The sequence below is a fragment of the Accipiter gentilis genome, chromosome 13 (genome assembly GCF_929443795.1).
Source record: "Accipiter gentilis chromosome 13, bAccGen1.1, whole genome shotgun sequence".
Taxonomy (NCBI): Eukaryota; Metazoa; Chordata; class Aves; order Accipitriformes; family Accipitridae; genus Astur; species Astur gentilis.
The window spans coordinates 31,909,061-31,918,997 of NC_064892.1; positions in this window are offsets into that span (position 1 = coordinate 31,909,061).

Here is a 9,937-nt window from a genome sequence, read left to right on the forward strand (position 1 = left end):
GACACATCACCACAAGGTCTGAGTGCCTCTGTCACCCCAGAAAACTATTTGACATATGTGAAACTGAGGCACAGGTAGATGAAATGTCATTTTTAGCTTTGCACATGAAACGTGGATGAGTCAGAAACCACTTTTGTGTAGCCCAGTATGTCAGAAACAAATCTGTGATCTTACGATGTCTTCTAGCAAAGTAGGTTGGATGTGCTACTGAGCACATGTGTATTGTATTATTATCTCGGGATATTTTTTTTTGACTGCAAAAAACACCCCTCCCGCCTCCCCCGAAGATCCTGAAAATGGATTCCCTTCCATATAGTGTCATTACAGGAGTCAAGCAACAAAAAAGTATCTAACCTTCCTGTGCTGAACCCAGTGAAAGGAGGGTACCAGGGCTTCCACCGGTGCTCTTGCCTCCTTGCAGAGCTAAGCACGTTCCCTGCCTTGAGAGAACGGTGAGCTACAACTCCTAGACGATAAGTCATGTCTAAAGCCAGCCTCGACCATTGCTTTTCCTCAAGCTGAGTACCTCTGGAAAACTGTAGGTCCCGTGATCTTCCATTTTTAATCAAACGAGCTCGTACTGCGATAGCAGCAGAGCCTCACATGCTGCAACCTGCAATCCCAGGCAGCACGTCTGCACTGAAAACAGACAGCTGCAGTCTGTCCCCGTCTTTGTAAATTCAGTGAAATCTTAGCTTAAAATGGCGACAATGTGGTCTGCATTAGACATAAAGCATTCTTTGGAAGCACAGCTGGCACGGGAACAGTCTACATATTGCTTTTTAATTTCTGGAAGGCACCAGCGTATCAGATTCACGAGAGCCCTCCTCTGTTCCCTAGCTCTGCTTGGAAATGTTGTGGGACATTAATCTGTCCTCTTGGGCAGGGTTTCTACGCTTGGCATGGTGCACAGAACTGCTTCCTAGAAATGCTGCATTTCAACGATTTCATCTGAAAGACGAGAAGTAAAAAACCTAGTTTACATAACTCAAATTTGGTGCTCTCAGGATTATTTCAGGTATAAAAATCCCCGGGTTTTGAGTTCGCCATCGCTCTCCTTGACATTTTGAGTGGATTGTGTAATCAGTAAATGTATAAACTGCAGAGGTTAATCGTTCACTCTGACATCTAAAATTGAGGCAAGTGGAATGTGAATAATTTGGATTGTGGTCGAGACTCCTACTATTTGGTATCTCTGTTTACATTTATCAGGGGCTGTTGGAGCAGTTAATACTGTGGTGCCTCAAGACGTGAATCAGAGCCTGGTAATTACGAACCAGAAGCAATAACTAAACAGCTCTGCTCTCTTTTCGACGCATGCCCCGCAGTTGAGCTCCTTCTGGATCTCTCGACCTTCTTGACCCGCGCCGTTGCAGCGAGGTGAGAACAGGTTGACGAGACCTTCCCGAAATCCAGGCGGGAGCAGCATCCCTCAACCTTGCCGTCCACAAGGTGATGAACCCAAGCGAGTTGGGTGCCGCGGCCCCAGCACCCTGTGTCCTCCCACCCCGTGGGCCACGGGTCCAGTTGACTGCAAACCTGGCGTAACTGGTGTGTCGTTGTGGGGGTCTCTGCTGAGGAACTGGCTTTTTATATTGTTTTGGTCCGGACTGCTTTTGAATGAGGACTGAATCTTAGAGGTTGAGGCCGAAGGGGAGGCTGGAATAACTCAGTTTAACTAAGTCATAATTTCTAAGAGTAATATATACTAAGCAATCTCTAATAAGCAATTATATATCATATATATAAATAAATAACTGAAACTTCCTAAACTTTCATGTCTATCCCACACGCAAATGTTAGCTTCAGTCTGTTCAATCCCAGGTGAAGCTGTGGTTTATCTCTTATTTTTGAAAGCCTGATCGTCTCATGCATCCATGAGTTTTGGGAAGACGTGCAGTATTCCTGGTGATTTGGAGGGTGTCCCCCTTTCTAACCACATGTTATTCTTTCAGGATCTGCAAGTTCCCCCACATACTTACGGTCTCAACAAGGAGGTAAATGTGAAAGAGAACCTTAGGACACAACTTTTATCTGCCTAAATCTGTAGCACTGAGATCAGTAACATTGCACCTGAGACCCCTTTTAGGTTGATACGATTCCAGTGTGATTCCTGTGGAGCTCAATGGAATTGCTGTGGCGTAAAACTGATGTAATGATCAGTTGGCTGGAAATTAAAGCGGGAAATTTTTTTTTTCTCACGCAGTTTTGACTATTTAAACATTTATTTTCCCATATAAAAATTTTTTTCATGGGAAGAAAAGTTCTGAAGAACTTCAGTTTGGAAGCATCAAAATATTTTGCTTCAGTCTTGTTGATCTAAATGTAACATTTTAAAATTGTTGAATTAAAAAATGTTTTCTTATGAGCTAGCTAACTGGCTGAGATGCAAATTGTCTTATTCCCTTATTCTCCTGGACAATTTATATCTACCATAACAGCAAGCCCGGAGGCTGTTTCAAGTTGAACTGAGTTGAAATAAAATATTCTTGTTCAGTTAAAAAATAAACTGAAACGTTTGATTTGGGTCAAGCCCATGTAGTGAAGGATATATTTTGTTTTGATTTTCCCAAAGGAAACCTGAATGCTTTGGGCAAGATTAATTTTTTCTTGCATAAAAAGTTGATTCTGCGGAAACTTAATTTCCCACTGGAGGCTAAAACTGCTGGGGAGTGTCCGTTAAGCTTTTTTGCTGAAGCAATGAATGGCCTCTGATGCTTTAGGTGGAACTCTGCAGCCTTATTTAAAGAAACCTCTCTAAAAATCTATGCTCTATTTTAGTGAAACCTGAAATGACAGGCTCTTCTTCATGTCTTTCTCTCAGCTGTAAATATTAACTATTTATATACTTGATGATAGCTTTTATATCACCAGAGGCCTCTGCAGAATTTTGATTTACTAATACACGTTTGGCTTTAGATATTTTCATTTCAGCTCTGCTAGGAAGAAGCTGGCGGGATGGCTTGTTCTGAGAAAATATTATGCTGTGTTCTGATCATCTGAGCTACAAATTGGCCAGTTCCTCCGTAGGTGAAATTTTATTTCATCCAAACACACATCAGTGCAAATCCCATGACATAAAGCTCTATATTCCAGCATTAGTACCAGAATCTCTTCCACTAATTTTTTTCCTCAATTTAAACTGCCAAGCAGTAGTGAGCATTTTCCACTTGATTTGCTTCAGTTTTCTGCTTATAGATGCACTTGCTGCCCACAATTAACACTGGTCATCATCCAAAGCCTGTATCACCTCAGCTGTTATCCAGTGAAATAACGTCCTTTTTAATGAGGTGATCAAAACTATACACCATATTGCAAAGGTGGTTTTGCGGGAACTTTCTGCCAAGCCAGCATCATCTGCGGGGAGTCTTACATGTCTGTTAAAAGCTGGGTTTTCCTTTCATCAGGCGATAGACACTGCAGAAGAAGGTGGGGGCACTTCATCCTTCCTTCCTTTCCCCTCCTCCAATAACTTCCATCACTTTATAAAAGATGACAAAGTTTTAATTTTTTTTCCTGTATTCACTGCTGGTGCTTACTTGTAATTTTAGATCCTGCAGTATTCAAATTAGACTTTTTTCCCCTCTCAAGGTCAGTACAATATTACAAAAGGAAAGCAAAAGCTATTTCCATTTTTTGTGTTCCAGGCACTGATTTGTCTGTATTTCTTTGGGCTTTTTTTTCCTCCTTGTTTCTCCAGTAGCCCATAAGCAGAAAAGCAAGAGTAAGCTGAATCCATGAGGACCTTGCTACATTTCTACTTGGACATTGATGGATGGAGAAGCATTTAAAAAAAAAAAAAAAGTCAATATTGAATCCGAAGAGGTGGGTCACCTCTGCTAGTTTAGCAGCATTATGCGGTGGCAGGGAGTAACCCAAATATGTTTGTACTTCCCACCCCCCCAGAAGCTCATGGGTTCCCCAGCGTATGGCAGACGGTACCAGAGATCTGTGAAATAGGTCAGGACCTGCCAGACCAGCAGGATTTAAGATGACAAATATTTTTTCTCTGCATACCTTTCTTGCTCTTTAAATATGGCAGAACCAAACAGCTGCAGCCCTGAAGTGATGATCTTAAAAAAATAGATATAGCTGCTATTTGTTACAGCTCTCTATTCAAACGGGCAGGTAACTGCTGTTATGTTTTCCCTTTCTTATTCCTGGGATAGCACATTTTCCAACTTGTTAAGTTACAGTGTGTAATTTATAACCATCAAAGTGGAAAACATTATGCAGCGCATGAATTAGCGTCAGTATGAATGTCTATTACTGAATGTGTGCTATATTTCTAGAAATATACAGTTATTCCTCCTTGGCAAACCTAAGATTTTTGCTATCAGGTTTTGTTTAATCATATTTAACTGATTAGAACAGCTTTCAGGAATGTATGCAAGAGTTCTGTAAAGGTCTAATAGGACCCAATAGGTCTAATTTTGTGTGAAATTAGGCAAAGTTGTTGTCTTTAGGCAAACATAGTCCAGCATTAAATCGAGGTTGTTTGGGCAATGTGGTCTGGCAAGAAGATGCAAATTTGTTACCCAGACACACCTGTTGATTGAGTCCTTAAATATTAGTCATGAGGTTGTGACTGTGGCTTGTCAACAGCGTTAGTTGGCATTATAGGCTGGGATCCAGACTGCCTGTTTAAGATAGATATCCACCTAAATAGTAGGTGCATAGAAAAAAAGTTGCCTTAATGGAAAGGCAATTGAGTCTCTCCACTGAGAGTCAATGGAAAAGCTTCTATCGATTCTGTGGCAGTAAATTTAGGGGCACTCATTCACTGGACTGCTGTGCTGGATCCCACCCTTTAATCATGTCATGTAAGGCGGCGATTCACATATCAAGCTACAAATTGTAGCTTCCTAGCGTCTGGTTCTTAAGACAGCGAGAGCCAAGACAGATCTGCAAAATAGATTAAAAGAATTGTGTTATCTCCAAGTGCGTAAATAGGTTTTTACATCTAGATGCAGCACTGTCTGGACTAGTTGGCTCAGCTCAACTGACTGTGCTGAGACTTCGCTGTTACTTCCAATGTTTCAAATGCTGTATTTCTTGCAAAATAATTTTACTACAATTTCAGGTGTTCCAGAGGAAATGTAGCATCCTTTTGGCTTAGTGGTGCAACTAATTCCCACCTTCTTTTTTCAATGCAGTTTGTGAACAGGTACTCTCTGCAGAGCCTGTAAAATTCTGCTGTGAAGGTCCTGGGGAGATCACAAAAACTTACAACTTGATTTGTAAAAGAAGATGTTATTATTTACCTAGTTTAATAGACACTGCTTTACGTGTGCTCTAGTTCCTGCATATCCCTGGAATCCAAATGTTTTCCTTCAGAACACTTAAGGCAATCAAAACTATTTATTTAAAGCACTGAATCACTTAAGGAAACAAGTGGAATACTACTGAAAGCTAAAATATTTTTCCAGCGGGGTTTGATTTCTCTGTAAACATTTTGGCTTTCATTTTCTTCCTACTCATTTTTGAGTCCACCAGGGGTCCAAATATCAAGTTTTCTATCACTTTCCACCAGGGATGCAAGTTCCGTAAGTTGGAGTACAAGCGGAGAACCTGATCACTTTATGTAATGCAATTTATACCCTCCCACGCTCTGACATATGCCTGACCACCACTGTATTATGGAGTCCAAAAAAAGACTGACTTATGTGACAGCCTTTTAGTAAAATCCACACTCGCGGGGCACCCCCATACCTTACACACCAGTATTGTACAAACGTGGGCTACAGCCGAGCATCAGAGCCGTGCGGGGCAGGCACGGGAATCCCTGAGGGCACCTCTGATCTGAATGTTAAATTAGCTTTATTGAAATATCTCTTTTAAATTAACTGAGCCTGATGCCTCTCTTGTACTGGAATATGCCTTCTTAATGATGCTTCCTCGAAAGCTGTTGATGAGAGGCAGGAATGAGGGAACGGTCATTACTATTAAAGAGTATTAAAGTGTTGAATGGTTTAAGTTATTGCCTTTCTTCCAACCACGAGTTTTTATAATGTCTATTAATACAATATAGGGCAATGTAATTAATAATAATGTCTATTAATACAATATAGGGCAATGCAAAGTGGCGGGACCTGCAGGCGAGGAAGTGAGGGGTGTATAGGAGGATGGAGAAGGATTTGATGTTTGGTGGGTGAAGGGGAGGGAAGGAAGATCTACCTATCAGTTATGGGATGCAGCTTCGTAAGAGTCAGGTATCAGGTATGCAGACTCAGATGAGTCTTTGACAAAAACTCCCTTCCACCCAGCTAGATTCCTTTGTAAGCCCAGGAATGACCCTTTCCCACAGCCATGGTTTGAAGTTTGTTGCTTCAAATGCAAAAACTCACAGAGTAAAAAAAAAAAGCAAACCGCCAAGATTAGATCTCTGTCCAAAAGAGTCTTTAGGGTCCTGGAGAGCTCTCTTTAAAGTTTTAATCCTTTCTTGGCTTTTATACACAGTCAAGTCCTTATTTTAATGCCCTTTTCATCCTTCAGTATTTCTTAGACTACTTTATCTCCATATGTTTGTCAGGCATGCTGTAGAAAGAAAAACTTCTCCAAGGAACTTAGTCCCATGTCCCTGTTTGGACTAAGAAAAGGAAAGCTTGGCAGGGCAGTACAGTGTCTTTCAAACCACTGGTAAACAAGTGTAAATGGAAAATCTCCAGTGTGTTTCCAGGTGGAAACCAAAGTTTTCCAAGGAAACAGCTTGCCTGAGCCTTGTTCTGCAGTAGGGCAGAATCTGGCCCATGGGGATCTTCTTACTGGCGTTTCCCAAGGCGCTGTGCCAGTATGCTTTCCTGTCTGAGACTGACTTTTAATACCTCTAACACTGGAAATCCAGTGAGAGTCTGAGAGAAAACAGCGGAGAACCTGCCTTTGTAAAGGAAGGCTTGGAATGGACAGGTAAGATTTCAGTAGAAACTATGTGTAGGCAAGGAGTCACCATTAGTTGCACAGGTTATAGTGGGGAGCAAATTCAGAATAAGGATTCGTGATGTTTTGTTTGCAGAGGCAGGCTCCTGGTGCTACTGGAAGTCTGCTTGGCAGAGGTTAGAGGCTGCGTGTTTATATGTGTCTGGTTTTATTTATAGGGAGATTTTGGATTGCACAATCCACAGGAAAAAAGGCAGTAGGAAAAGTTCACCTCCTTTCCAGGTTGCCTTGTAGGAAGAGTTATTATGAACACAACTCATTTATCAGCACCGTATTGTTTAGTACAGTCAGGAGTTGTGCCTGGGGCAGTTTGGAAGTGAAAAGGATAGAAGTGCCTACAGCACGTTGACTTTGGAGAGATACTTCTGCTATAAGGAGTTATCTTATACCTTGTCCCCAAGAAATACACCGGGAGGGGAACAGAAATCAAACTGTTCTGTGGTGCTGGAAAATTTCAAGGCTACGAGACATAGCCAGCACACGCTGGGTGCAATCACGCCGGAGAGCTGCAAGCATCGCACCGAATTGCTTCTTTGATGCTCTGTGTGCGGTGTTTAATGTAACGCATGGCATTACAATGCAAGATTCAAGCCAGAAGTTTGCCTCTGAAAGTCGATAGGGCATCCACCCAAAAAACCTGACAGGAGATGAGCCTTGTATTGTTTTCTAATGGCCGAAACCCCCGGGCCCTGCCAGGCTGGCAAAATCCGATTTCTGAGTCAAGGGCTGCTCAGGGAATGCCTTTTTCCTGTAAATACGTGCTTAAATATCAGACTGATGAACTGGCGCATCCGGCTTGAATTATTCTGTGCTGGTGATAGGTGAACAAAGAAAACGGCATGATCCAAGACAAATAAAGGAAGACTTCGTAAAAGCACGTTCTTTTTCCTAACAGTGAATTCCCTGAAACCAATAGTGTTCCCACTAGTGTGAAGTTAATAGAGAATCAAGCTCCCACAAAATGTAAGCTGGAGAATGCGGGGCAGAAGTTCCTGCATCAAATGCATTAACTATCTCAGTGTCTCGAAGTCCTAAAAAGAAGTGATCCAGGCCTATTTTATGGGCTGCGCTCTGCAAGGTGCTTTCTGGCATGGGGACACAAGGCTTACTGGGACTTGTAGGTGGTTTTCCAAAATAAACACATCAGTGCTACCCACCTCACTGCCCGGACTATGGAAAATTAATTATTAGAGAGTCACAGAAACTAGAAATCAGCCTGGTGTTTTAGGAGGGCCATCCCAGGAGGTCCTGAGCTCCAAGAAAATGCAAACATGAAGCTGGAAAATGGTGCATCCCTCCTGCCTGCAGCTGCCTGGGACGGGGCTCCCCATTTCCCCATCCTGCTGCTGCTGTTTAGATGTTTAGATATGTTGTTCCAAGGTCCCGTAACGTCCCTGGCATCCGTGTGTGCTGGCAAGTGAGAGCAGTTGGTTCTGTAATGTCCAAACCAAATAGCAAATGATCGCCTGAAGTTTGCTTTCTGTCCTCCTGCCCCCAGCTTCTGGGATGAGCTACTGGTCTGGCTTCACACCCACTGCGTAGCCGCTGACTTTACGAGATAAGCAGCTCAGCGCTTGCACCCTGTTTCTCTGTCTCACGCATGCTCCCTGGTAAAGAACAGGAACGAGCCATTAGATTCAAAATTTGAAAATTGGAAACGCTCCGGGGTGTGTCATCAACTGGCGAAAAATCCCATCGTTACACTGCTACTACAGCATCCACCTTATTTGTGCCTCCAACTCAAATGCATTAAACTTAATTACAAGTAGTACAACTCCAAGCCAGATTTAACATATTGGGGTAAGAAAAGCTTTAAAAAAAACACTCTTTCATTAATAATTAAAACTGCGCTTGTGCTGGCAACAGAGGAAAACAAAGCGATGCCAGCCTGTGGGACACGGCGCAAAGAAGCAATCTTAAACTCTTTTAATAAATACATACAAATCTTGAGTTTGTGGTCATTTATTGCGCGTCCCTGGCAGTGCAGGACTGCTGCAGGCGGTGTGCTTCTGTTGAATCAGCGTAGTTCTCCACACCCCCAGCAATGGGACACCCACTTCCTAGAATATCTTCCTATGTAAATACTTTTTTTTTTCCCCTCCACAATGGGCAGTTTAAATTCACCTTGTGATTTCATCCACCGTTCCTAATTGCATTCTTTCTGCTGAAGGAGGTAACTCCCCTTGGTGGTCGGACCCTTCAAATATTGATAAGAAAATTGCTATGTCCCTTTTCTTTTGTAAATGTGTTTAAGCTCACTTCTATGCATATTTAGCCTTTAAAATCTTTCTTCCTGCAGTCTCTGCATTCTTTTTGCTGCCCTGCTTTTACGATTTCTCACAGTGCGTACATCTTAACATTTCAGCTTTGATGGTAATACACAGCCAGGACAGGTTTGCCAAACCTTTGTATCCAAAGTGGAAGATAATTAATCCTATTGGAGATGGACAATTTGCTTTTGCTTGGACTCTCTTCCCACCACTTTCTGGGCTGGAACGGATTGTCCCCCCCAATTCAGGGTGGGGGGAATGAATGCAATTTCAGCCACATTCAGTCCTTGAAATTGTGTTTGCAGCTTTTCCCCTTAAAAAGCGGGGAAGGAAAAAAAGAGAAAATGAATTAGGAGCTTTTGCCCTTCCCATTCCACAGCTGTTTCATTCCATTGTTAACCCCATCAGTGCTAAAAAGGTTTGGGAAAAGTCAGGCACCGGAGGAGGCTGGTGGCAAGCAAAGGGGATAAAGCAAGGCAAATGCTTTGGAGGACTGGTGAGCATCAGTGGGGAGAAGACACTTTTGAGCAGGAGAGCTGCAGAGGCGAGGATCACACTGGGACGTTGAACTGGGGAGGCCGAGTAGGCAGGAGGTGGCAGGAGGAAGAGATACGGCCGCCGCGGCTGATGGGGTAGAGGGATAGCGGGGGAGAGGGAAGTGGTGCGGGACCGCTGTCAGCTAAATTTATGGCAGGGTGAGAAAAGCAGAGTTCATGGTGCAGCAGAGAACA